We start from the raw sequence: 26,474 nt of genomic DNA, 5'->3' as shown, positions 1-26,474 counted from the left end.
AAAAAGGAGTCACATGTGGGCTTTCCTTTCTTTAACCTTATCTTCACCATCATTCTTTAAAAATCTCTATTCTGGGGTGCCTGGGTGGCTCAGTGGGTTAAAGCCTCTGCCTTTGGCTCAGGTCATGATCCCAGGGTCCTGGGATTGAGTCCCACATCGGGCTCTCTGCTAGGTGGGAGCCTGCTTCCCCCTCTCTCTCTGCCTGTCTCTCTGCCTACTTGTGATCTGTCTGTCAAATAAATGAATAAAATCTTTTTTAAAAAGGTAAAAAAAAAACCAAAAACCTCTTTTCTGTTCTTACTATTAACATCTTACTTGAATGGCCAGCATAATGGTTTTCCACCTCAGGCATCTGGACTTCTTTTTTTAATGGTTAAATTAAGACTTTCCATTGAGGTACTCTAGATTTCATTCTAGATTTACAATGCAGTTTCTTTTCTAAGATGTGCCTTTCCATGTTTCCTCTCTCCAACAACAAAGTTCAAAATTTTGCAGCCTTTTTTTCTTTCCCAAATAGTTAATTTTTGCTTAACACCATTTTAGGTAAGATTCAGCAAAAGCCAAATTGTACCACTTATTGGGCTGTAGCACGAATGATGTATTTCCCCCTAGGTGCTTGCTCAAGGGGCACCTCCCCTGCCAGGCCCTTTATGAACATAATTGCACCGGGTTGCCCAACCTCCCTGAAAGGTGGGGGGATCGTCTCCGTTATACACAGGGGCCCAGAGAGCTTAGGTAACTGAATCAAATCTCACACGTGGTGTCTTTGGCTCCAAAGCTTTGGAATGTCTTTCTTTCTCTACTGCCTGCACCCTGTCTTTTCCTTCTACTCCAAGGCATTAGCTATCTTATTTCCGACCCCCGGGAGCACTGACTACCTTCTGTGGGGACTGGGAAGCCTGCCCATGAGAGCTGGCAGTGGGATCCCCTGCAGTAAGAGAGGAGTCATCACAGTTTTCTGACTCACCTCCCCTGGCTCCCCTCTCTCGCTGCCCAGTTCCCGGCGCCCTTCCCTCCCCCTGCCCAGCTCTCCAGCAGCCACCACCACATCTAACCCAAAGGACACTTCCGTCCTCACCTTGAGACAGCCTGGGTAGAGACAGATCCCCTTCCTCCCTCTTTTGAGGAGAAACAAGAACATTTGTCAAAAGTAAAGTAAAACACAAAAGTTTACTGTGAATTTAAGATGAAACCAAACCAAATTGCAATCAGGACAGATAAAACCATCAAAGTAGATGTCCTGACTGTAGGGGGACCTTTTTCATGATGTGAAGGAGTCCTTCCAGAGTGGCTCAGGGTTGATCCGGCTGTAGTTCTATGCCCCATATGCACTCCCAGATCTCCTCAAGGGGAAGGTAGCCAAATTCGGACTCGTTCATCCTTCCTGGGCCAACAGTAGGTCCAGGGGCCAAATGGACCATTGCTCCTAGAGCCAGAACCTTCACATCTCTCCAGCATTCAAGTGACATGATACTTGGAACCTATTGTCTTCTTTGGGTGGGGTGGGGGGTGATGGTAAAGGAAACTTAAATACTGAGCGCTGGAGCGCCTGGGTGGCTCAGTGGTTAAATCCTCTGCCTTCGGCTCGGGTCATGATCTCAGGGTCCTGGGATCGAGCCCCACATCGGACTCTCTGCTCAGCAGGGAACCTGCTTCCTCCCCTCTCTCTGCCTGCATCTCTGCCTTCTTGTGATCTCTGCCTGTCAAATAAATAAATAAAATAAAATCTTTTTAAAAAAATAAATAAATAAAACAAAATAAAATACTGAGCGCTGGTGTGAGAGCAGCACAGAGTGAGGGCATGCCTGCAGACAGGGTGTTGTAAGGAAGAGTTAAGAGCATGTTCAGGTTCCAGCAGCGTCCACCGCTGGCGGTGAGATGTCATGCTGGGCAAATCATTCCACCGCTCCACATCCCATTTCCCTCTTATATTGGGTAGCAGGAAGGACTGACGAGGTAAATACACACAGCACTCAGTAACATCCCCAAATGGTCACTGTTATCCATGACCTTGTGCTCTAGGTGTCAGTGCCCCTATTACACCGATGAGGCAGCCTTTAAACGCAGGTCTGGGTGGTCAGGGGCCCCCTTCTTTCCATTTCCTCATCACAGTGGCCGTCATATACGTATTTGTTCTCATCTTGTCTTGCACTGTGATGAAGCGGCACATTCGTGGAGGCCATGATAGCCCTAAATAAACAAGTGTTTGAACTGAATGCATGAATGCCCGCGTTAGTGAAAGGAGAGGAAATGATTTGAATTCAAGAGACAGGAAAAGCATTTATACCAGCAGGTAATAGATTAATTCATTTAGACAGCAGTTGGTTAATATTTACTGAGTATTTATAGGATACTAGGCCCTGTGATTATAGGTTGTACCATTTTGGATGCCTGGAGGAAGTGGGGAAGGCAGGGTTGTGGGGGGGTTGGAGGAATGGGAAAGTTGATCTTACAAAATGAAAGTCTAAACTATAATATTTAATATTACATTCTTGTTTTCAGACAATTGTAATCCTCAAACTGGGCTAAGAAAGTATTATTAGAGGACATAAAACTAATAATGTGACTTGTAATCACTGTATTAATAGTTGTTATTCCCCCAATCCTGGTTATATGAATGCTTTGTGGGTGATCTCTCAAAGCTAGTGATTTCAAATTTGAAATGAGCAGAGAGCCCAGGTGAAGGTTTTCTTTTTTTTTTTAATTTACTTTTTAAAAATTAATTTAAAAAATTTTTAATAGGGACGCCTGGGTGGCTCAGTTGGTTACGCAGCTGCCTTCGGCTCAGGTCATGATCCCAGCGTCCTGGGATCGAGTCCCGCATCGGGCTCCTTGCTCGGCAGGGAGCCTGCTTCTCCCTCTGCCTCTGCCTGCCATTCTGTCCGCCTGTACTCGCTCTCTCTCCCTCTCTCTCTGACAAATAAATAAAATCTTTAAAAAAAAAAATTTTTTTTAATAAACATGTAATGTATTTTTATCCCCAGGGGTACAGGTCTGTGAATTGCCAGGTTTACACACTTCACAGCACTCACCATAGCACATACCCTCCCCAATGTCCATAACCCCACCATCCTCTCCCGACCCCCCCCTCCCCCCAGCAACCCTCAGCCTGTTTTGTGAGATTGAGTCTTCTATGGTTGGCGGAGGTTTTTATTGGACTTTGCTATGGGCAGAAAGTACTTGTTTCTTTCTTTGTCTTTTTTTTTTTAAGATATTTTCTTTATTTATGTATTTGACAGAGAGAGAGATCACAAGTAGGCAGAGAGACAGGCAGAGAGAGAGGAGGAAGCAGGCTCCCACTGAGCAGAGAGCCTGATGCAGGACTCAATCCCAGGACCCTGCAATCATGAGCTGAGCCAAAGGCAGAGGCTTAACCCACTAAGCCACCCAGGCGCCCCCAGAAAGTACTTGTAAAGAAGACACCATGCCTTGGATTGGAGGACAACATTCTCAAGAACAGGCCTTCATGTCTTGAAGGAGGTTTATGTTCCTTGAGCCATTAATTTAATTTATGAAGAGGACAGGCAACCAGTAGGAGCCCCAAAGGTCAGAGGTATGTGCAGTTAGTTGAGGGTAATATCACCTTTGCCGGGAAGGCTTGACGTAGTTGGGGTTGTGGATGGATTGGTGGGGGGGGTGGCGAGAGGGAGGAACCTGGGCCAAGGATCCCTAAGTGTGGGCATCTGCGGGTTCAGACAGGTAAAAACACAGACAGGTTAAAGCAGGTTGGATCACAGGTGAACAGTGAGAAAGGGCTCATGGGAGTGGCTCTCAAGCGTGAATCCTCGAAATGAGTGTTGAAATAGGAGTGAGATACATCTGGGGACCTCACTCCTCTTGCAGTCAATCTTGAGTCAGTCAAAGGATTTTGGTGGATGCAGAAAGGGGACTCTGGAAGGCAGTCTAGTAAAGTGCCTCCAAGCACAGTTCGAATCCCAGTCTGTCACAGGTTGTCACAGATGGATCATTTAATCTTCAGGCTTCCACTTCCTCATGCATAAAGTGGGGATGACAACAGCACCTGCCTCACTGGGTTGTCCTGAAAATGAAATACCGTGATGACTGTCGCCAGCTCAGCACCACACCCAGCACCTTGGTGCTCCAGACCGGGCAGTGATGAGCACCATGGAACTATGGAACTGTCTATGGAGCACTATGGAACTGTCAAGACTTAGGGCTACCACTTCTGGCTTGGGAGCCCCTCAAGGGCAGGTTCTATGGTTTTATTAAGTACTCGTTAAGTTACTTAGTTCTTCATTGTTATTGTTGTTAATAAAATAAATTACCTGTTTGGAAACATGGCTTCCGCTTCTAGGGGTGTCTAATAACTGATAACAAGCAATCTTTCTGGAATCCACTCTTTTAGCTTTTTTCTGCCAGAAGAAAAGTGATAGCTGAGCAATAGCTGTACAGTTCAGCGGTCATGTGATTTGTCCCTGCCCCCAGGCTTCTCCTCACTTATTCCCTGAACCCCAGAGCCTGACAAAGGCAACAGCATCAATAGAAAGAAGAAAGAAATATGAAAGCAAAAAATGGAGAATTTTTGACTCATAGGGTTGGAAGGCATTAAAGGTTCTCCTGACCAACCCCGCTACCCCTGAGTCAGTGAGGATGGTAACTGATGTCAAGAAGGGAACAGGAGGGCGCCTGGGTGGCTTGGTGGGTTAAAGCTCTACCTTCAGCTCAGGTCATGATCCCAGGGTCCTGGGATCGAGCCCCGCATCGGGATCTCTGCTCACCGGAGAGCCTGCTTCCCCATCTCTCTCTCTGCCTGCTTGTGCTCTTCGTCTGTCAAACAAATAATAAAATCTTAAAAAAAAAAAAAAAAAAGAAGGGAACAGGAGAGAGGTGAAAGGAGGGAGGAAGAGAGCCTTCCAGAGACAGGCAGGGTTAAGGCTCTTAGGTGGCTCCTCAGAAGCTTACCGTGCTGACAACGGACCAGTGTTGTGTTGCACAGGCTGAGATCCTTGGCAGCAGACAGGCCATCTCTTCTCCCGATCCTGAGGTTCCTGGCTAAGAATTTCTTTCGCACAGACAGTGAGTGTCACCTCTGTATACTCTCACTAGATAAACTTGGTTAAATTATAACAGACTTCTTTATTTCTTTTTACCCCAATCACTCTATCCTGCTTAGATTTCTTAGTACCTGACGCATCTTACCATCTTTCTTTGCAACCCCTCTTCCTTATGAAATGTCTCTCTACAACTCTTTTATTCCGAGCACAGACTTTTGTTTTTTTAATGTCCCTTCACTTCCTTATTTTCTCTCCCTTTGCCTCTTCAACTCTCTATCTCCTGCCCTTTTGCCCTTCTGTTCTGGTTATTTATTTACTTTTCTGTCTTACCCGCTATTCATCTTGCTCTAACGCCACAGACGAGTTTCCACTCAACTTCAGCCCAAGACAAGTCCATCTCTTCATAGAGAGAAAGAGCTAGGAAAAATCCAGAGCTCTGGGTTTGTCCCTTCTCTTACTGTGTGGCTCTGTTATTCCCTTAGTGCTTTCAATTTTCAGTTTCAGCATTGACAAGAGAGAATGAACTACAGTTTTGCTTGGGACCGTGTTCCATGAATCATGCCAGGCCAGTGCTATGCCATTGATATTATTCTTGTTTGGGACGAGATATTCTGGTTGAAACCCAATCTCAGCTACTTTATAGCCCACAAGCATTGGGAAACTTTGTAATTCTTGGTTGACTTTGCTTTGGAATTACAGAGGCTTTGGCAGAGAGCTTCTTCAAAGTCAGTGTAGTTCACTGCATCACCTGATTTCTGCATCCCTGAATCCAGGGAAGGGGACACTCACTAGTTTCCAAGGCAGCCTGGGTCGCTTTGAGGGCCAAGTAAGAAAGCTGAATTTTCAAAGAAAACATGCTCATGTTTGGTTATGGTGGTGGTTTGCTTAGCAAACTATCCCTCCATGACTGACAATTAGTCTTCATTCTCAGTAGCCACAGGTCATTCCCCTCCAATCAGTTCTTTGCAAGAGAAAGGGCTTTAAAGTTATCAGAGTACAGGGCTGTTTGTCTTTTTGAAATTTACAGATGGGGGAGATAAAAAAGTGTTTGTAGCACCTGGATTCATTCTCATCGGCCTCATCATCAGGCATAGTAGTAACAGCTAACACATCTATACACTTGCTACGTGCCAGGCATTATTCTAAGCATTTTGTATACATGAAATCAAGAAAATTTGATTTCTCTAAATAACTTCTCCTCTTTGCTTTCCTAAAAGGGTCTAGAATGTAATGGCACATCAACGAGAGAAGGCATCTCAATGTCATCTGCTCCAAGCTCCAACTTTACAGGTACATCCCAGAGAGGGTAAGTGTTTTACTGAGGTCACACAGCTATTAGTGGCAGAAAGGGATCTTAAAGGTCTTAATAACAACAAGCTCACCATTCAGATCCAGGATCAAGTAAGGTATTTTATGAACCTGAGATTCTTTTGTTCAAACACTGCCTCATTTTGCTTTCCATATGTTGAGGACTCTGCCATAAGGTGCTCAAATCACCTTTCTATTTTTTCTGCCTTCTTATCTTTTACAATATACCCCTCTTTGAATTCCTTTTCAGCCCTTGTAGCATCTCTCCTTTCATTTCCCAGTCTACTTTAGAAGTTTTCTAACGTAGCCAAGTGAGTTTTCTTCCCAAGTAAGAGTGAGATTTCTGGCTGGGAAACCAAACAATCATTTTGACCTCCCTGCCATTGGCTTCTACCAGAACAACTGACAAACACAGCTCACTTGAACTATTCAAGATCTTCTGGATCTTTTTCCTCGGATGGCTTAAGGTGAAGGATACAAGCAGCAGTGAAGAGGAGAGGAGACCTTTGGGTAGAAAAGGAGATGGATAAGTGTCTTAGCTGGCTGCATGTCGAACGGACACCTCTCTGGCAGGAGAAAAGTAAGCTGGATCCCTGGCTATCTGTTTCCATGGAAATCCATCTAAATTTTGCTTCTGGGACAGCCCAGGAACACAATATGGAAACTCTTGTCCCGTTCTGGTTGTGAACATTTCTTCCCAAGAGCCTCTGTCCCATCCACATTTGGAACAAGGTCTGGCAGCATTCATAGACAGGAAAGATTTTGTGCTCTCAGGACATGGGAATATTCTATGCTAGCAGCTGCTCACTCTTTCTTTCTCTTTTTAAAATGAGTTTGGTGCATCAGCGCGTGGACACATAGAACAATTTAAAATTATAGTTGCCTTCAAATAATGACTGCTTTATAAACGGTATGGACAGGGACAGATGAACCAAATTCAACTTATCACTAATGCTAAGGCTATTCCCAAACTATTTGATTGTACAGAATTATTGCTCAAAATGTTTATTGGGTTTGAGTTTCATTTATTTTTTAATATAGATATAATTATAGTTGTATTTGTTGGGAAAAAGTACTGAAGACAGATTGGTTGATTTTTAATTAGGTTTTGGGCAAAAGTGTGTTTTCCTAAATTGTCTGCACTTTTCTCCACTTCCTAACTAGAAAGATGGGATTTGTATGGATTTTAGGGTCACACTCATCAGGGCCTGAATCTTCATCATCCCCCTTGTAACTGTGGAAGCTCATGCATGTGACTTAACACTCCTTCCATGTAACAGCACTTCTCTCACAGACCAATGTGAGGTTCAAACAAGATATTTGGAGAGCACGCAGCATACGTTTGCATAGTGCTGAGTATATAGATGCTCAGTAAATGTTAGTTTCCTTCTATCCCTCTGTGTGTGTGTGTGTGTGTGTGTGTGTGTACTTGGAATGAAGAGGAGGAACTAAGTTGATGAACATAAATTGGAAGACCACTCTAGGAATAAGTGATTCGTAAACAATCAAACTAACAAAATAAATCAAACACAAAGCAGAAAGGAACAGAGGTGAGAAGTGGAAAGAACATTTAGAAAAATGCCATCAACAGGAATTGACTAAGCACTTGTTACTGATGCGTTTAGATCCTCAACCAGGTGACCAACATGCAGGGTTCTTGTCCTCAAAGAGCATTCACTACTTTTGGGGAGATTTATTCGTTTGTAAAAGATAATAAAAATGCAAAAGAGTTGTTCCTCGTGGTGTCGAGAGGAGAGAGCAATCTCTGTCTACGGCATCTTTGGAGACCAGAGAGTTCAGTGGTGCTGAATGAGATGAGATGCAGATGAGAAAGCCTTAACTTGACCAGCCATTTGAGTCTGATGACAAAGGCTTGGGAATGGCTTAACCAGTGAGACTGCTGAGTTGTTGTCTTTTTTTTTTTTTTTTTTAAATAGCGGTGGTGAAAAATGATCTTGATATTCTTCAGAACAACAGAGAATCCCAAAACAAACCTAAATGGGGCCCGGTAGTCTCATTGTATTTATGCTAGGGGGAATGAGGTGGGTGGACAAGCTGAAGCCATCCCTCGCATACTCCTGGTTTCCTTATTCCGCCTGAGAGACACCCATACCCTTTGTTGAGTTACTTATCCGGATCCTCCTTAAGCTCCCTTTCTTTCTTTTCCCAGCAGATCCCGGGAGAGATGGCCTTTCAACCCCGCGCGTCTCTGCTAAATGCCTTTTGGATCCCAGCGGTGGAGCCCACTGGATGGTTGGACTAACAGAGACTTCCTGAGGCCTCTTAGGGCTGGCAAAAAAGAATTCTAGCCAAATCGTTCAGGTTAGAAGAAAAATGACTGCTGCCCCCCAAAGGGATTCCCATGACCAAGCACAGCAACCAACCCAAAAGGGTTAAATGCTCCCCCCCTTCTCCACACCCCCCCCCCCCGCGACCCCCAACTTGCTGCCAGAGATCAGCTAATCTGATAATTACAGCAACAAACACAGTTTAGACAAACAAGACCTGACCCTGAGGGTTTGGAATGAAAACATTTACTCTCTCCCTCCCCAGAGAGACGGTGCCTGGAGCAGACACACAGAGACACTGGGAAAATACCCGTGTGCTGCCGCGGCAGGGTGAAAACATCTGTGCTCCTGAGCTGCTGGAGGCGATAGCGTTCGTGGGGAGGGGGTGGGAAGGGGGAGGCAGGGGAGTGGGCAGCGGTGCAGCGGGAGGGTGTGCGAGCCGGGAGCAGATGGAACGTGTACCCTTAACTGGAGAGGGAAGCCAGTAGGAACTGATTTTTACAGCAGAGGCGGGAGTGCCGGAGAGGCGCGTAGGAGACTCGGGGATGCAGAGTTCCAGCGAAAAACCTGCAGGGTGACTAAGTGGGGAGAAGCATCCTACATAGAAAGCGGGATCTCTTGGCCAGAGCTGGAGGGGAAGAATAGTCAAAGCAGCCCGCCCAGCAGGGAGGGAGGAGCTCATCCTTTTCTCACCCTGCTGCCCCAGTTTGGCTTCCAAAGGGACCAAAATGCCCCTTCCCCTCCCTGCCTGCTTCAAAACAGGTCAAGCTACTCCCCCCACCAACTTTTACTTCTAAAATGCTTCTTCCTAGAAGAAACCCTTTGTGGGTTGCGTCCACTGGAGAGTCTGACTCGGTTTGCTCTAACCTGGAGGGAGGTCTAGCAGTTATTCCCTCCCAGGCCCACACTCCCCCCCCCCCCCACCGTTTTGTGCCTCGTATCTGCAGTCATAGGGCCGCACATCTTTCTTTCTTTTTTTTTTTTAATTTTTTATTTTTCATAAACATATATTTTTATCCCCAGGGGTACAGGTCTGTGAATACATCTTTCTTTCTTATACTTGGCTGGTGGTGTGTCCTCTGGTAGACACCCCCCCCCTCCTTATAGCTCTTGAAATTACCTCCAGGCATCCCAGACCTTGGGGGATTGCAGATCACACATATGAATTACACCCAGCTAAGAGGAATACTGTGATTAATGATAGGATCAAGGTTTAAAATGAATTCCATAAGGTGAAAGATAGTCTAAAATCAATAAGATAGGATGTACCATGAATGTGAGGCACTGCATTTAGGTCCAATAATCAATGGTGCGAGTATGAGACAGAAAAGATCTACAGAACAACAGCTTATGGGTGAACGACAACAGCAAGATAGTTTTTAGTAGATAACTGGTTCAATATGAGGCGATGAACCTATCTGCTTGAAGGTGAAGGTGATCATTGAAGATATTCATAAAAGTCTTGTGATCCCATTAACATTTTACTGTGTTCTTAACAAGAACTGAACAGATCTTTTTTTCTTTTTTAAGCATAGCTGTTGGCTGACCAAGCACAGTGCAGAACAATTTTGTTTAGTTTGTGCTTTAGTTTAATTTCAGATTCAAGTCCCCTGTTGCACTCTATACAGAGTCGTCCTTGGCAGTTGTCAGTGGTGCCCATACCCTGTTCAGCTAGGTTCACCTGCCCCGTGGTTTGAATCCCATGCAGGCCTACTTAGGTGCCCCATCTGCTGGTCTGCTGGAGAGTCCCCCACTCCTCAAGGACACACACTTCTTCCCAGACAGGCCGTTCTTCCCACAGTTCCTTGCACACCCTAGGGTCATGTGCTCATTCATTCGTCAGTTCTTGTACCCATGGGCCTTCCGCCATGTGTCAGGCACTGTTGCAGGAACCAGGGATCCAGGAGTGAGCAAGGCATGGTCTTTGCCCTCGTCAAGCTAAGGTTCTCACGTGGGTCGGCAAATCCTAAACAAAAACTAAAAAAGGGTCAGATTAAAAAAAAAAAGTATGAACTGTTACCAGGTACTTGAAAAGCCTTCCACCTTCTGCCTAGACTTCTCTGAATGTCATCTCCTGCCTCCTATCCCAGCTCGAGAGCTTTCCCCTTGAAGGCAGAGAACTCTGCCAGCTCTGTCTTCCCTGAACTCTGTCACCCAGGCACTCCTAACACATAATCACATAATTAACACTCAGCTGCACTCTAATTGTTTCCTCGGTTAATTTTGCTTCCCAACACACTGTAGAAGACGTAAATCTCTTGGAAGTTGTAGGCTATGCCTTCACTTTAAATACAGTCAGTCCAACTCTGTCTGGGGTGCTCTTTGAAAGGAAATGAAAAGCGCAGTTCAAACCTAAGGAGATTTTGAAGCTGATTCCCAGATAACAAGTGAACTCTTTCCCGTGTCTCCAAAATCCTCTACAATAAGAATGTAAAGTTAGGAAAATAGTTTGTTTATTTGCTGAACCTACCTCCTCCAGTGTCCTAGACTCTGTAAGGAGATCTTTAAAGCAGCAAACAAAACTTACACTGAGTAGGAGTCTGATTAGAAGGAACAGCAGGAGAGAAGCATCCACCAAGCTCAAAAAGGGAGGAAATGTAAGGACAAACAATGGCAAATTCAGAAAAATGATCGGTCCAAAGTTGAGGCCAAACAACATTCTTTTAGGGGCCCTCATGCTCTGTAGAGTAAGAGCAGGCCAAAAAATCCCCAGAAAGAATACAAATAGCCATCAGTGGAGAACGGGTTAAAAAAAGAACGGCACCTTCACGTGTGGGGGGGTCTACGGAGAGATAATATGATCCTTTCCATTTAAGAACTCTGTATAGGTGTAGAAGAATGCACATAGAGATATATATTGAATTGTTAACAGTGGTATTTCTGGGAATGGGGTTATAGGCAATGGAGTGGAAGAGACAGGCAGGCAGGAGAATGTGAGAGTTTATTTTCACTCTATAACTTCTGAACTGTTGTATATTCTGCACTTAATTTTATATATATATACATATATATATGGATTACTTTAATAAAATAATAAATAGTTAACTAAAGCAGCCAGAGTTTTCGTTAATCTGCCTTTTGGAGAAGACACACATGTGGTCGGGAACAAGATTATTACTAATGTTTGGTTTGTGCCTTGGAGAATTCCGGAAGCCTGAATGTTTCCTGGATTTGTACAAGTGCGTTGGTGCCACACAGGCAGACCTCTGAAGAGAAATCCTAAGCCTTTGCCCATGGGCTATACATGGCTATGCTTTAGGAGACATTCTTCGGTAGAACGAAGGGATATCCAAGCCAAAGATACGGTGGGGCACACCAGGAAAGAGACGAGGCGGCAGTGAGAAGCCTGTTTCATGAGTTTGCTTCCTTAACTCAATTCAAGGATCCAGGAAACCAATTTCTTGACAAGTTTTTGTTTATTTGTTTATTTGTTTTTAGCTTTGTTTGGTAGAAATGAGCTACTGGAAAAATATGTATAAATAAAAATTTTTTATATCAACCATAATTTTAGGTAGAAAAGGAAAACAATATTTAAGAGATATAACGGTCAAGACCGTGGCTTTGGAAAGATAGAGACATTTTGAATTCTGAGTTTGCCACTTCCTAGCTTTGTGGTCTTGGGGAAATTGAGTCACATCTCATTGTTTTCCACAACCTGAATCTCTTCTGGGAGCTCCTCCTCTTTCCAGCCCAGAAGGCTGGTGATCCCAAGGTCTCTGGCTTCTCCCTTCCCTGGGTGTTACGATCTCCCTGTGATTCACAAGTCAACGGTTGAGGCCAAATCACTCCCCTCAGCTCCATGCTCCTACGGACACGTTTAAACGGATCCCTATTTTCCCCCACACTGACACCCTTTAACACTTCAAAATCTGGTTCAGATTGGTCTCTCCAATTTCACTGTTCACAGATGCCCTCGTCCCTCCCTGCTCCCATCGTATCAATCACTTTCATATCCTTGACGCACTGCATCATGGACTCAACACCAGGCCTGTCGCAGCCGCTCTCTTCAGCCCTGACTCTCCCTTCACCTTCTCTTTTCTTGGCCAATTCATCATACTCATCCTCTAGATGTTCAGTCATGCCTCGCTTTTCATGAGAAAACTTCCTTATTCCTTACTCCTCCAGGACTAGGCTGTGTGTCTTATCCCCTGACCCGTGATTTCCTGGTACTGCGCTCCTCGCACTGCAATGAATAACTTGTTTACCCATTTGGATTGTTCAGCAGATTATGGACACTGTGAAAGCAAGCGCCGTATTCGTCTTGTTTGTCACTGTGTACTTAGAACATAACCCCCAATACTGGCACTTACTAGCCTTATGATGGATATGTTGACTAAAACACTATTATGATTAACATGAACAAGGTGATAAAATGGTTAAGAATTGGTCTCTGGATTCAAAGACAGCCTTACTGCTTCACAGCTGTGCAAAGTCTGACAAGTAAATTAAGTTGCTTGTGCCTCAGTGTCCTTTTCTGTTACTCCATCTAATATGCTTAAGTGAAATGATAGACAAATGAAATAATCTTTTTCATTGCAAGGCAAATGGTCAATAAATGCTAGTTGTTTTAACATTTCAGCTTTTATTTACTCATTTAAGTAATCTCTACACCCAATATGGGGCTGGAACTCATGACTTTGAGATCAAGACTCCCATGCTCTTCTGAGGCCGCCAGGTGCCCCATTATTTTAACATTCAAAAAATGCTTAGAGGAGGACCTGGCAAATAGTAAGAAATGAATAAATATTAGTTTTTATCACTATATTTTTGTCATGATAAAAATCTTTTGGATTTTTTGAGTTTGGATTTTTGAGTATAGATTTTCTTAAACCACAGCATATTGGTACTTAGCAAGTCATATAGTCTAGTAGCTATTTTCCTCTAGGAAAGTATTTGAATACTTGGGTAGAAAATTATTAGGGACATTAAAAGAGCAAAGAAGGAGAACCAATTGTTTTCAGTGTTAATAATGTTTTAGATTTCCGGGCACCTGAGTGGAGTTTAATTGGTTGAGTGGCCAATTCTTGGTCTTGGCTCAGGTCACCATTTCAGGATCCTGGGACAGAGCCCTGAATTTTCTGGGCTCTGCACTTAGCAGGGAGTCTGCTTTGGGGTTCTCTCTCTCCTTCTGCCCCTTCACCCCCTGCCTAAAATAAGTAAATAGGTATGCCTGGGTGGCTCAATTGTTAAGCATCTGCTCGGGTCATGGTCCCAAGGTCCTGGGATCAAGCCGCGCATCGAGCCCCGCATCGGGCTCCCTGTTGGGCGGAAAGCCTGCCTCTCCCTCTCCCACTCTCCTCGCTTGTGTTCCCTCTCTTGTTATTTCTCTGTCAAATAAATAAATAAAATATTTTTTAAAATAATAAATCTTTTTAAAAATTAGTGTTTTAGATTTCAATTTTTGCAGTGCCATGGCTGGAATTTTATGATGCTTTTCTTAGAGATGAAAAGAAAGCTCTGGAGTAAATCTACATCACTTGGTAGCTTGTTAAACTACCACTTCATCCAGCTCCATCCTGAGGGTGGTTCTGAGATGGGGCCTGGGTCCGTGGACTTTAACCAAGCTGCCCTGTGTCATTCCGATGCACAGTGGTGTTCAAAAAACCCGTGATCTAATAAAAATCAGTTGGTTCAAATCAGCTACTAGGACCATGTGGCAGTGGGGGGCTCAGCAGCTCTTTGTTGAGTGTTGCCTTCTACTGGAGGCTCTGAATGATGGATCTTGGCAATGCCTCTCTGCTGGGAGTGGCCTCTGGGGACTCTTGGTACCTGTAGGAGAAGCCTAGAGACAGTTGGCTCCACTTCCAAAGGAAAGAGCTGCTGACACTTGTTGGCCAAGAGGTGTGCCATTATGAGCCCTGGCTAGAGGTGCTGGCACGGTAGCAGCAGTGTTTCTCAAAGTGGGGTCCCGGGATCACCTTCATCCAGACTCCCCTAGAGAGTTTGTAAAATGCAGATTCCTTGGACCCACCCCCCATCTTTTGAGTCAGGATCTGTATTTTTTTTTTTTAATTTTTTTTTTAATTTTTTTAAAAGATTTTTATTTATTTATTTATTTGACAGACAGAGATCACAAGTAGGCAGAGAGGCAGGTAGAAAGAAAGAGAGGAGGAAGCAGGCTATCCGCGGAGCGGACAGCCCGATGCGGGGCTCGATCCCAGGACCCTGGGATCATGACCTGAGCCGAAGGCAGAGGCTTTAACCCACTGAGCCACCCAGGCGCCCCCAGGATCTGTATTTTAAACGAACTTCAGAGCCCTTTCTGAGGTGAATTTACTGTCGGAGAGCCCGCAGCACGTTTTCTCACCACAGTCTGAAGCACAGCGGCGTTTGGTTTCTTCACACCCACCCCCTGGTAATTTGGCAAGGTTGGAGTTCCAGACACTCTGCTCGGAATTGCAGACTGACTTCTCAGATCTCATACGGTCCCCAGCTCTCAAAGACCACATGGAGGGTGTAACCCGGGAAAAGACTTTCGTAAATCAAAGCGTAGCTGCCTTGGAGTCCTGAGATGTTACGCACTTTTCTGGGGACTAGAGGGGGCATTTGGATTCCAGGAACTGTCTGGTTACAATAATTTTCTTTCCAGAGAAGTCTAAGTCGGGGTAGGTGGGTCTTGCTGGGATCCTTCCCACAGGGCTCGTTAGGGCACACTCGGCTCAGGTGAGGGAGACATTTTGTAGGTGACATCGACTCTCCCTGTCTGTCAGACACAGAGTGATCGGTGGGGACTTGGTTGCCGCAGGGGATGTTCTTGCCTTGTTTTCCCCATCAAACTCTGTCAGATTCTGGGACTTGAAGTAATGAAAGGGGGCTCGGGAGAGAGACAGTTTCTAAGGAGCTGTCAGCAGGGCCCCACTCAGGGCTGGAAGCTTGCTCTTTGTCAGGCGGCCTCCACGCTGACTTTATCCCAATGCTATTAGTGTAAAATCCTCCTGTTTCTCTGAGAGAGCGAGAAGTGGCTTGGGGCCGAGAGGGACAGATTCGTAAGCAATTTCTCTCATTACACACTTCCAGGGCTTACTCACCATTTCAAAGAGGAAGAGCTGTCCCAGCCAGCTTGGAGACTCTTCCCGAGACAGGACGCACAGCCTTCCTACTACCGCCCGCTCTTCCCGATGACCTAAAATGAAGGAGGCCTGGCTCTCAGCAAGGCTGAGCTGTAGGCGGCCTTCTGTCCTTCATGATTTCTAGGGCTGGACAAGGGAGAAGTTACAGAATGCTAATATAGAGATCCTTCTAGAAGTGGGATCCGCTTGCCTGGAGGGGTTCTTAACTCAAGGAACTAGAGCGGTCCTCAGAGTCAGTGTCAAGTAGAACATCGAATGGGATGAGATCTTGAGGGGTCCGAACGACATAATTCCAGTCATGTCAGAGTTGAGAAGTGACAAGTCAAATACCAGAAATGCTCTATGTCCCAGCCGTGTTTGTGTTGTGTGGGTATTATAGATCTGTTTTCTTTTTGTCAGCCACTGTACTATTTATTGTACAATTATATTCAAGATTATGATATTAAAATAATAATTAGTTTAAATAGTCGATTATCCAGGATTACAGATGGTATGACAGCCAGCAGCCCTGGAATGTATTTTGAGTACTTACACAAGGAGCACATGAATACATTCTTGTAAAATATTTAGAAGTTTACAGAGTGGTAAGTCCCCTAACCACCCATTCTTATTCCGAGAGGTAACCACTGTCGGCAGATGGGTAAGTATCCTTCAGTGATCTTTCTAAACAGTGACATATCCATGTATGTATATATATGCACACTTGTTTTTTCCCATGAATGAGATCATTTATCACACATTGTTAGGTAACTTTAAAAAATTTTCATAATATGTATCTTGGAGATATTCTCATGGCAGGAGGTATGTCTTCCTCATTCACTTTAACATTAGCACAGTATTGTATTATTGTGTTATACGGACGCGTCCTGCTTACGTGATCATTTGCTAATTGATGGACATTAAAATCATTTCCCATACGTTTGTTCTTACAAATAATGCTGCAGGGGTGCCTGGGTGGCTCAGTGGGTTAAAGCCTCTGCCTTCGGTTCAGGTCATAATCCCAGGGTCCTGGGGAACCTGCTTCCTCCTCTCTCTCTCTGCCTGCCTCTCTGCCTACTTGTTATCTCTGTCAAATAAATAAATGAAATCTTAAAAAAAAAAGAAGAAGAATGCTGCAACAAGGCTCTGTGCACATACATCTTTGCATACATATTCTTGTAGAATGAATTCCTAAAAACCATTGCAGTTGCTACTTCTATGTTTATTACATAGGTCTAACTCTCTTCATCTCTTATTATTTCTGTCAAGGATTCTGAACCCTAGCAGTACCTTGGATTTACCTGGGGAACCTTTAAAAAGTGTATCTGTCCAAGCTGTACCACAGACCCACTGAATCAGATAATCTTTGAGAGTAGGACTCAGGCTTTGGATTTTCAGGAAAAAACATCTGAAAATTCTCATGTGCAGCAAGGATCATTGATCTATACATTACACAAAACAGAACAGAACGCTGGGGTATTTTAAGATAGTGCAACAAATTTTTATAGGAACAGAGTCCATCTAATGATCAGGAGTAATCTTTGTTTCCTCTTAAAACAGGTTTAATAAATCAGCTTGTCTAGGTGAAAATAAATAGTGTTAAATTTGATGTTTAATAGTTACATAGCATTTTTATCTCTTGAAAGTGTCTTTTGTTTTGCTTTTTGAAATCTCAGAGCCTCTTTAATTCAAAGCTGTGAACAAGGTGGGCCGGGCAGGAATGACCTTGTCCATTTTACATTCTTGGAAGCTAATAGGGATAAAATGATGCTTCTCAATTTTAATGTGCTTAGAAAAAAATCTGGGGATCTTTTCTATATGCAGATCCTGCCTTAGTAGGTCTGGGGTGGGGACAGAGATTTTGCGTTTCTAACAAGCACCTACATGACACCGAAGCCACCGGTCCACACACTTGTCCAAGGACCACACTCTCTGATTAATAAACATGTAGGTAAATGGTAATGAGCTAAATACAATGGGGAACCCAATCCAGCAGCAAACATAGGGTGTCATCAGACTGACAAGCGAAGGGAGAGGGAATACAGGTGGGGAAGGATGGAGGGCAAAGAAACCTGTCTTCTGCATCAGCTAAACCAGGAAGCCCTCATCCTAGAATTCCATGCCCTAAACAGGGGCATGTTCATGTATCATTTAATGAAACCAATTCATTCTTCAAATTAAAAAATACATCTTACTAATGGAAATTAGATTTTTTAAAAGTGACCTTTTTTGTTTTTGTCTTTTGGAACAAAAGAGCCAGAAGCAATAATGATGTAATTAATAAAGGTATTATTTTTAATGGGTCATTTTCTCTTCAATATATTAGCTGGGATCTAAGAGGTGCTGCTGAGATGGGAAGTATAAGAGGAATGGTATCTATGCTGGAGGAAACATTCTGAGAGGGAAAGAACTGACCTCAACTAGATTCATTTCCCATTTCATATACTCTCATGTGCCTTTTCCACAAAGGTGTGTCGCCCTTCTCATGGCTGTGATGTTCATAATTTCATGTATGCAGTGTTCTTGTTATCTGTTTTGCCCATCAGATTAGAGAAGCCATGAGGACGAGGACTGTTTTTGTTCACGTTATCCTTAACGCCCAGTGCTATGCCTGGCAAATAGTAGATGATCAATAAATATTAATTAATGGGGCGCCTGGGTGGCTCAGTGGGTTAAGCCGCTGCCTTCGGCTCAGGTCATGATCTCAGGGTCCTGGGATGGAGTCCCACATCGGGCTTTCTGCTCAGCAGGGAACCTGCTTCCCTCTCTCTCTCTCTGCCTGCCTCTCCATCTACTTGTGATTTCTCTCTGTCAAATAAATAAATAAAATCTTAAAAAAAATAAATAAATATTAATTAAATGAATTGAATATATGAATGAGTAAATCATGAAAAACAGTGGTATGATGTTATGAGATGAAGTTAAATTAGATTAAAACTAAAACAAACAAAAATCTCTCAAGAAGTGTATAAAGCCTAGGGGTGCCTGGGTGACTCAGTTGTTTAAGCCTCTGCCTTTGGCACAGGTCATGATCTCAGGGTCCTGGAATCGAGCCCCGCATCAGGCTCTCTGCTCAGTGGGGGGCCTGCTTCTCCCTCTCTCTCACCTGCCTCTCTGCCTACTTGTGATTTCTCTCTCTGTCAAATAAATGAATAAAATCTTAAAAGAAAAAATAAAGTCTGCAAAGCCTAATACAGAAGTATTCCTAATTGGAAAGAAGAGATCCAATTGGAAAGGAGAGCCAATGAGTTAGTCACGTGGAAGATTGCAGCTCACACCTCCTTACCCCTTTCAATAATTTGATCTTGTTATATAATTGTTCTCTGTAAGCCTTTATGCCTCTTCCATTTCTACAGCAAGGTGTCTTTATGCTCAGAACTTTAAACTGTTGTATGGAAATTCTGTGACATCAGAAAGCAAATATAGTGACTTCATCACCAGGAACAAGGCCCGCCCATGGTCTTTTCAAACACAATTCATGAACTCGTAATACGTTTTATAGTTTTATTTTATTTTATTTTATTTATTTGATAGAGATCACAAGTAGGCAGAGAGGCAGGCGGAGAGAGAGGAAGAAGTATGCTCCCCGCTGAGCAGAGAGCCCGATGTGGCACTCGATCTCAGGACTCTGAGATTATGACCTGAGCCGAAGGCAGAGGTTTTAACCCACTGAGCCACCCAGGCGCCCCAAACTCATAATACGTTTTAAATGTTTTTAAAATATGCTCTCCTTCAAAGGGAAGTTGCAAGATTAACTTTCAGGTATGATTTGATATAAAATATTCTGAGCTCCTTAGATGAAAAACACAATATAATTTCTAAAAGCAGTGACATTCATTTTTTCATTGGATAAATTTTTCTCAAATGACCAGTAAATATGGCACAGTGGGGCAGGGACCTGAAGCTAGACTTTCTGTGTTCATATTCCCACCGTTGTCCAGCGGTGCCATCTTGGGGGAATCGCTCAATTGCTTTTTGCTTCAATTGCCTCATCTTTTAAGTGGGATGATAAGACCAGCTACTTCAGCTTCTTGTCATTTGAATGAGTTAGTGTTTGTAAAGCACTTGAAACAGTACCTGGCATATGGGAAGCACTATATACATAGTTTTAAATAAACAAACTCTTATAATGTGCCAGGCAATTATTAAGCACCAACAGGCCTCCAGGAAGGCAGTGAACTCTTATCTCCCAAACACTTGTTATATATCAACACTAATCCTTAGGCAGTTTTGCATCAAGTCTTAGGACAACCCTAATGGAAGTGTCATTGTCATTCATTCATTTAGCCAGTATTTATTGTCTACTAGGTGCCGGGAACTGTTTTCTTTAGGTCCTGGGATACAGAGTCTGGGATTTATATTTTTAAAAATCACTATTTTATTAATATGTGATTTTTGATAGTTCTCTCGATTTCCAGATTAACTCTAAACTATAGCACACAACATTGCTCTTTAGTAAAAGTAGTTCCTCATAACTTCTGAAGTTTTAAATGGTAATATCTGTAGTGCTTTGGACAATGATTTTTCTTCCTGTTCTAATTATCATTGTTAGAGACTATCTTAATTTTGTATCCTTGTGAAATCTCTTTCAAATCTGTTATGTTTTGAGTAAGAACTTGGTTTTTTTTACACTATAAAATGACACATTTGTTGGAAATTCTGTCATTTAGTATTTTTCTTTTTAAAAAATATTTATTTATTGGACAGAGAGAGAGCAGGAGAGGGAACAGAAGCAGGGGAAGTGGGAGAGGGAGAAGCAGGCTTCCTGCCAAGCAGGGAGCCAGATGTGGGGCTTGATCCCAGGTCTCTGGGATGGTGATCTGAGCTGAAAGCAGACGCTTAATGACTGAACCAGCCAGGCACCCCTAGTATTTTTCTATTAAAGCAATGCTGCAATGCACAACTGTTTACCTCTGTACCTGTCTATCTTGTCAAACATGTATAAACTTCATTCAGATAGATTCCTAGAGGAGAACTTGCTTGGTAAAATGATATGTCCATTTTAATTTTGAGTGATATTGTCAAAATGCAGTGTAAGAAAGCATTTCATCTGTCAACACCCTCACCAATAGCACACAAGAGTGCCTTTTCTCCTGCATTCTCAATGACATCATTTACCAATATTTTTAGTTTTTATCAGTCTAATGAACATAAATGGATGAATTGGTGGGGTTTCAATTTAGTAATAAGGATGATTTTTTTGTATGTTTATTGGCCATTTGTATTTATTCTGTCTTGATTGATTCTTTATATCCTTAATTCATTTTTCTATCAATACAAGGAAGCACTGAGCATATAACAGGTGTGATATACATGGTAAACATATTCCAGACAATTTTTCCAAGTCATCATATTTCTATTTATGGTATCTATTGCCATACAAAGGCAATTTTTATCTTTATGGCTTCTGAAATTATGTCATGATGGAGAAAGTGTCTTCTACCCTAATATCATTTTTAAAAACCTCCTTTATTTTCCATAGTTTGTTCATAGCTTAAAATGTTTACACCTTCAATCCACCTAAAGTTTATTTTTGTTTTCACTTGGTGGAAAAGAGAAAACCAAACTTTTTACCACAAATGAATTTGACATGATTATCAGTAGTAACTTTAGATGAAACTCTGTGCTGAGAAGATGCAGTTTCTAAAACCACATACTGAGAGATCAATATTGTCACACTGTCCTGGGAGAGCCCTAATAGCACATAGACCGGTAGCTAAAGCAGAGTCTTTTTGGAGGACCTTTTCCCAGGCCTCCCCATACCAGCTAAATTAAAGTGTTACTATGATACCATTAATGATTTAAAATAGCACTTTATTTTCAGTCATTACCAAAAGTCACATATTCTGAAAAACCAAATAGTTGGCAAGTGTTGCTATTGTAATGTAATAGTTTCCTTTATACAAATGCTTAATTACATGTTAGATGTGAATGACTTGTGAACACATTTTTACAGGAGCATTTTACAGAGGCACTCCCTTTCTGGCGTATGATCCCAAATTTGTAGAAAATGCCTTATCTGTGGATTAGAGAGAGACTAAGGTGGAATCTCAATGAGGGCAGGAAGGATTTAAAAGAGTGGGAGTCTTGATAAGCTTGTTCCGTACATCTCTAGCCACAGAGGGACAGTCCTGTAATTTTTTTCCCTTTTTTTTGCCCAAACAATAGAGAAGCACTTGGGACATCATGAGATGTGGAAGACAGTTATTAAGAATAACTAAATTGAAATAGAAATAACTATGATGAGAAAGTTCTAGAGATCTGTTGCTCCACAATACGCATATAGTTAACACTACTGTATACACACTTTAAGATGGTCAAGATGGTAAATTTTACATTATGTGTGTATGTGTGTTTACTACGATTCAATACAAAGTTAATTCTGCATTGTTGTGGTTTTTGCTTTTAATCAAGCAGCCCATATTTGAGATCTTATTAGGTACCAAATATATTCTCATAGAGAATACCAGGAAGTACCGTTGATGCTTTCAGTTCTCAAGGAACTCATAAGCAGTCTAGTTGGAGGATAAACTTAAGTACCCGTGAAAACGAACCAACTCAGGTAATATAATGTCACCACAGGCGGGGAAAAGACACACCATCTTATTTATAGAAAAGGCAGGAATCTCTTTGGGCTACAGTGACAGAAATATTCATTAGCTACTTCAATGGCGTTCAAAGCATTTTAATGGTTTCTAAATTGACCCTTTTGCTGGATCTCAGAGGCATTATCTCTGTTTAACAGATGAGGAAACAGAGGCTCAGAGGTTATCATTTTTCCAAGTTCACACAGAGAGCTGGGAACTAGACTCTGTCTTCCAGCTCTTTCTCCTGGTAGAACTGATTTGAATCAGCACTGAAGATTTGCTGCCAAGGAAGTTTTGAGGGTTAGAGCAGAACCCAAATGTGCTAGGGATACTACGGTTATGTATTTGCTAAAGTTAAGATTATTCTCTTCTCTCTGTCATCTTGCCAAGGAGCATCAAGTAACTTTTAGTACAAAATAACAGATTATTTTTTTCTTGTTACTACTAGGCAGAGAAATTCCCATCACAGTGCAATAAAATGAGGACTAGTACACGAGCCTTCAGTTTTACTGCTATATACACACAGTCCTTTAGCCAACTATGGTCCCATGAAAGACATTCCTTACCATTATGTCTGACATCATTCTTTAAGATCATAATACAAGTGGTATAGCTGAGATAGGTCTGATCTGACCCAGGTCTGATAGAGAGGAAATCTAACACAGCCAAATAAAATCTGCGAATCCTGATTTAAAATTAGTTATCTTGGCTAAGACCATAGGAATTACACATATTTTTAAAACCACATCCTGCTAGTTCAGTAGATTGACTTCTACCCAGAAAGTGCAGGAGAATTAGGTCCGTTCATACAATAATCCTATCTGATTGCCCAGGGTCAAGCTACTGTTTATCTTTGCTAGACAGAACCCATATCCTGAGCATATTCTGTGTTTTTCACCATTTACTTCAAGGCAATACAGGCTCTGACGTTCTTTCTACCTAATCACCTAAACAATAAGAAAAAGACTCTAATAGTTTCTTTTTCTAAAGCATTAGGTTAAAGTAAACACACAGACACGATGGTCAAGAGTGTCGTATTTTTCTTAGGAGCGCTCAGCATTTTGCAAAAGAAGGGCAGTGCTGCCCTCTACTGCTGGATGTTGAAATTTAGTGATACACTCCTTTATCCTCAAGAGCTGTGTGGAATGGATTAGGATAATACCCCACTGCGTTAGACTATCCTTTTAGGAGTTGTTTGGCAAACCCATTGGATGTGTTCCCTTCATTATCTCTTCACCTACCTTCATCTTGCATCAAAGCATAGGACGTTAGGACATACCCAACAAAAAAGGGATATCTCATCTTGGGGTGGGAGGCACAGAGGAAAGCTTAACACCTTGCTCTAGAAGTAAGAGGCTGCATTTGTGATGCATTTAGGGAGAAACAGGGCAAGGAGAGGAACTTTTCTTATGACTTAAGGTCTGCAGACTTCCTATTCTTCTGTTACTTGAAGTTTGTTTTTTGCTAAAGTTATCCATTTCCTTTGTGTTTTCTGACAGGAGGCAACAGTCACCTTGAAATGTTGAGAGTAGTGGAATAACATTTCTAAAACACCTTCTACTCATCAGAAAGAGCTAATATAGAAATACAAGAAGTTATTATTAACATTTCTTATATTTTAATTAAGTATTAATTGTGTTGTTATCTTTAAATCGCTTTGAGATTTTACAGATCTCTACAAAGACTTTTTGGAGGACTCTAAATATTTAAGAACTTGTGTTCTCTGCTTTCTTTTTTATCTTTAAAAAATTCCAGAGTATATGCTTGCAAGAGGCCAGGACAGAGAGATTTTGGAGTTCGCCTAACTAATACCTTATAGCTATTCAGGGACCAAAGTGTAATCTCTATAGTAATCATCATCATCATCATCAACATCATCAAAATAAAATAATAGCAATAGTTTCTACAACTGTGTTAAAAGTGTATGTGTCAACACTTAGCAAAAATCTTTTTGTCCCAATTTTAGAAGCTTATTCCAAGTTTTAAGACTAGTAAGAGGACTAGCTGACTAGTAATCAAACTAGAATTTGATTGTATGTGCAAAGCAGATGCATTGTTTTACTAGGCAGCTGTCTTTCAATGAACATACGAAACAAATCTCAAAGGCAAGTGCTTGTAAACAACATCTGTGATGATGATGATGATGATGATGATGATGGTGACTGAGAACATATTGAGTACTTAGTAAGTGTCCTGTAAAATTCAAAGTGTTTTCCATTAAATCACTTAATTCTGAGGCACTTGGGTGTGAGTCTCTCTCTCTCTCTTTTTTTAAAAAAAGCTTTTACTTATTTATTTGACAGAGAGACACAGTGAGAGAGGGAACACAAGCAGGGGGAGTGGGAAAGGGAGAAGCAGGCTTCCTGCTAAGCAGGGAGTGTGATGCGGAACTTGATCCCAGGACACAGGGATCATGACCTGAGCCGAAGGCAGATGCTTAACCAACTGAATCACGCAGGCACCTGTGGTGTCCGATTCTTGATTTCGGCTTGGGTCATGATGTCAGAGTTGTGAGACAGAGCCCCACATCAGACTCCACACTCAGTGGGGAGTCTGCTTCTCTCCCTCTCTCTCTGTGCCTCTCCCTGATCACGCTTGCTCTCTCTCTCAAGTAAATAAATAAGTCTTTTAAAAGTACATCATTTTATCCTCACAGCAACCCCATGAAATAGAATTGTTATTATCCCCACATTATAAATGAGGGGAGGAAACTGAGGCATGCAGAGGAAACTAGTTCTAGAGGCCATGCTTTTAAACACAAGAAGCTGTACTGCTTCTTAAGTACCAACACTCTACAGCACAATTTCTTTTAAAGATTTTATTTTTTTAAGCAGGCTCCATGAGTGGAGTCCGACATGGGGCTTGAGATCAAGACCCTGAGATCAAGACCTGAGCTGAGGCCAAGAGTCAGATGCTTAACCAACCGAGCCACCCAGGTGCCCCTTTAAAGATTTTATTCTTAAGTAATCTCTGTATCTGCTATGGGCTTGAACTCAAAAACCCTGAGATCAAGAGTTAGATGTTCCACTGAGCTAGCCAGGTGCACCAGCACAGGAGTTTCTAACTGGTGCCCTGGAACTGAATTATGGCCAGCAAGTAGATAAAACCATCGACAGTTGTCATCCAATTGATACCTCTGTTGTACAAAGGTCTCAGCAGCTTAAAAAAAAAGTTCTGCCCATGTGGGTGCCCGGTTCAGAAACTAAGGTTAGCTGCTGTGTATTCAGGCCTCATTGCACATACCCTTCTATGGGTTAGGAAGGACCAACAGACCCTCACTTGGTCCCATCCATGTGTGCGGGTGGGGAGGAGAGTCTAACATACAGCAGGAAGGAGCAAAGTGAGAGAAGAGAAGCGAAAGGAGATGATAGATCCACTAAGGCATGCCCAGGAAACAAGCCAGTTAATTTGAAGGATGAGGTTGATAAGCGATCACCTTCCTCAGCAAGAGTAAATGCCACACAGCGGAGAACACCACCGCCTTAGGGGCTCTATGCTTATCTTATTGGCCACTACTCAGCCATACAGTGATTCTGAACAGACTGCAGGTTTGGCTTCTAAAGAAATACTCATTCAGCACACAAGTCAGCTTTTGAATAATATCCTACCCTTAGTGACAGCATACACCTAAATGTAACTATTCTGAGGCACTTTGCCCTTGAGTGCAAAGTGTGAAAGACTCCTCCCTCACCCGACTTGTTCCTAAATTTAGACCTTGAGGGCATCAGGGGCAAAACTGAATACAATAAGCAGGTTTGGGTTTGTTTAGAGGTCTGTGCAGTGTCCATGGCCCACCTGGCTTGGACTGCCTCTTATGCTTGGGGCAGCGCTGCTCAGCTCCGAACACTTCTGATTTCCCGGCAAGTATATTCTACAAGAATTCATTCCAGATGAAGCTGTTGCTGTGTGGGTTTCCAGTTCCTCCCTCCCAATTCTTTTGAAGAAAAAGAGAAAGAAAAAAAGCCAGGAGGGAGTTGGTAGGGAGGATGCTATGACAGTCATAGCAAATCATGAGGCAAGGAGAATACTAGTCCTTCTTTCCTTTGACTCTACTGCTCTCTTCCTGGACACTCACTTTGCCTGGTTGCCTACTTGTCTGGGCAATGTTTGCCTCTGAAGAGTCTTTTGCTTGTTCTATCCATTCAGCAGGGAGGCAGCATTGCTCAATTCCAAGTCAAAGTGTTAAAATTAGCAATGGCCTGGAAAGCATTTTGTTTATTTCAAGAC

The 26,474-nt window shown here is 42.6% G+C and overlaps 2 long non-coding RNA genes across 2 annotated transcripts; one reads left to right on the top strand and one right to left on the bottom strand.

Moving 5' to 3' along the window:
- Positions 1 to 4,951: 4,951 nt before the first annotated feature.
- On the top strand, positions 4,952 to 8,659 carry LOC309860315. Its single transcript, XR_014309311.1, has 3 exons — positions 4,952 to 5,037; positions 6,233 to 6,321; positions 8,497 to 8,659. It is a non-coding gene; the product is annotated as an uncharacterized lncRNA (long non-coding RNA).
- A 949-nt stretch (positions 8,660 to 9,608) lies between these two features.
- LOC309860313 lies at positions 9,609 to 19,025 on the bottom strand. Its single transcript, XR_014309310.1, has 3 exons — positions 18,947 to 19,025; positions 15,640 to 15,734; positions 9,609 to 10,588 (listed from the first exon to the last, which is right to left on the bottom strand). It is a non-coding gene; the product is annotated as an uncharacterized lncRNA (long non-coding RNA).
- Positions 19,026 to 26,474: the final 7,449 nt, after the last annotated feature.

Source organism: Mustela nivalis, assembly GCF_964662115.1.
Source record: "Mustela nivalis genome assembly, chromosome: 2".
Lineage (NCBI taxonomy): Eukaryota > Metazoa > Chordata > Mammalia > Carnivora > Mustelidae > Mustela > Mustela nivalis.
This window is presented reverse-complemented; position numbering and strand designations above follow the sequence as displayed.